The sequence below is a fragment of the Leptonychotes weddellii genome, unplaced genomic scaffold (genome assembly GCF_054177405.1).
Source record: "Leptonychotes weddellii isolate Sample4059 unplaced genomic scaffold, ASM5417740v2 HiC_scaffold_14375, whole genome shotgun sequence".
NCBI classification, from domain to species: Eukaryota; Metazoa; Chordata; class Mammalia; order Carnivora; family Phocidae; genus Leptonychotes; species Leptonychotes weddellii.
In genome coordinates this window covers 1,571-4,150 of record NW_027724366.1, presented here as the reverse complement: position 1 = coordinate 4,150, position 2,580 = coordinate 1,571, and the positions used below count along the sequence as shown (strand labels likewise).

At 50.3% G+C, this 2,580-nt stretch overlaps 1 pseudogene; it reads right to left on the bottom strand.

Annotated features, from left to right (window-relative positions):
- Positions 1 to 1,294: 1,294 nt before the first annotated feature.
- LOC102742658 (core-binding factor subunit beta pseudogene) lies at positions 1,295 to 1,844 on the bottom strand (annotated as a pseudogene).
- Between the last annotated feature and the right edge of the window lie 736 nt (positions 1,845 to 2,580).

The window sequence follows — 2,580 nt, the reverse complement described above, 5'->3', positions numbered from 1 at the left end:
ATTACCATCTACGGAGAATATCTCCACACAAACTCGTGATCACAGAACAGAATGTAAAACAGATCTGGGACAGATTAGAATTAATACCAATTAGAAATTTTTATGTTTAAGGGAGAAAGAAAAAGCCGATTATCAACATTTAAAAGGATGCTGCAAGGGACGCCTGGGTGGCTCAGTCGGTTAAGCGTCTGCCTTAGGCTCAGATCATGATCCCAGAGTCCTGAGATCGAGTCCAGCGTCAGGCTCCCTGCTTAGTGGGGAGTCTGCTTCTCCCTCTGCCTGCCCCTCTCCCTGCTTGTGCTCTCTCTCTCTGACAAATAAATAAATAAAGTCTTTTAAAAAAGGGGGATACTGCAAGATAGAGTCCAAGATGGTGGAGGAGCAATTCGTCTGGTCCCAGGAATTCAGCTGGATAGCTATCAAACCATTCTGAACACCTGCGAACTCAACCAGAGATCGAAGAATAGCTGCAACTCTAAAAGGATACTGCAACTTTAACAACTGTAAACTTTGTTTTACAAAGACTGTGTGGCAGGGGCGCCTGGGTGGCTCAGTCCCTTAAGCATCTGACTCTTGGTTTTGGCTCAGGCCATGATTTCAAGGTCTTGAGATCAAGCCCCACACTGGGCTCCCCGCTGGGCCAGAAGCCTGCTTAAGATTCTCTCCCTCCCTCTGCTTACCCCACCTCCCACCCCCACACATGTGTTCTCTCTCTCTCTAAAAAAAAATAAAATAAAAATAAAAGGCTGTCGCAGACAGCTCTACACTACTAGGTTTTTAGTTTACAAATAATGCAAACATATCAGCAGTTTTGAAACGCCATAGACTACAAAAACACAGAAACAAACGAATAACCAAGAATGGCTATCTAAAATGAAGCTGTGTAACCGACACAACTAAAATTCCAAAAGAACAACTGATTTTGGGGGGAGGAAACCCTCTGATAAAAATTTTAATTTCTTGACTTGTTTTTAAATGACATAAACTTCAAAATTAAAATGGAGGACAAAAAGAGCTTTACAACTGGATAGTTTCAACTCACTAAAATCATGCCAACAAGGTAAGCCTGCACAGAAAAAAATTTCAGATCACTGGCTGCATGCGTACAAAATTAGAAATGCAGGTATTATAGTGCAAAACCATGGCAGTGTGCGATGTCTTGTTACTAACCAAGGTTGAGGAATAGACCGCAGTACCTCCAGCGACCACAGTTTCTGGTCTTTTAATGACTATTTCTGCCAACTAGAAACAATGTATACGGAAAGATGGGCGGGCACATCTGCTGTGCTGCTAATTAACGAAGTTGAAGGTCATCACCACCACCTACATTGCAGCCAGGACTAGGGTCTTGTGGTCTTCTTGTGTCCATTTCCTCCCGAGGGGACCCGTCTTGTCTTCCAATCCACACCTCCTTCTCCAAGCCTCTTCAAAAGCCCGTTGTGCCAATGCACCACCCCGCTGGGCTCGCTGCTCATCAGACCCCAGGCAGCCCCTACCATCCTGTCTCTGGAGGTCAATGCAGCCTTTCCAGATTAACACAGACTCCGTTCAGAATCATGGGAGCCTTCCCATCCACCTTGCCACATCCCCCCAGGTAGGTGTCTGTCGTGTTCTCCCTGCCAGCTGGCCGGAAAACCCTGGAGAGACAGATTGGCTCCTGGGGCCACTAAAGCGATTTCCCAGTAGCCGTCGGGGCAGGCGTTCTGGAAGCAGGGCTGGCGCTCCTCATGGGGCCTATCCCTGAAGCCCATGTACTTATTCTCGCATTCGCAGCTAAGCTTCCTGAGGAACTCGTGCTCAAGTTCTCACACTTGCATCTCTGGTCGGGCACAGGGCGTGGCACCCTTCCCACCCCGAGGCCACGCCGCTCGGTTCAGGGCTTGCGGGGCACCCTCTGATCTGCGCCACGCTGACCAACTCAAGTGTAATATATTTAGTGCAGATGCAGCACAGACACATCACACGCGTGATTTCACGGACACTGAAGTGTAGGAAGGAAGGGTTCCTAAGAGAGGAGGGTGGGGAAGCAGCAGAATGGCAACCTGAAATCCTTGCCTCTCCGGTGCCTGTCCCCTGGGCTGGGCACCTCGGGGAGGGCCAGGGCCCGTAGTTAGCTACCCGAGGGCCCAGGGCCCCAGTGCTGGGGTCTCTAGGGATTAGATTTGTCCTCCTCCTTCCCCTGCCCTGGACCCCTTGGCAAGGGACAATCTGCTAGAGATGAAGTCCAGCCAGGAACCCTAGCCTCCCCCCGTACAACCTAGACCCTGCCCAGGGGTGGTCATGTACATTGAAGCACAGTGTCAGTGGTCCTGCCAAGTGGGGGCTCCCCATCCATGGCTCAGCTTCCTCCCAAACTGACCTCACCCCCTTTTATTCAAACCCCAGCCACCTGCCTGTTCCCCAAAGCTGGAGCCCACAGAGCCACTTTATTTGGGGTGTCCTAGTTCTCAGCCCTGAGAAGCTGGGTTTGGCTGAAGTGAGTGACAAATAGGGGCTCCCCAGCTTCTATGAGATCCAGAGAACCAGAGGGCGTGCCTCCCACCAGGGAGATAGGCAGAGACAGTCTATACAGCAGTGGCC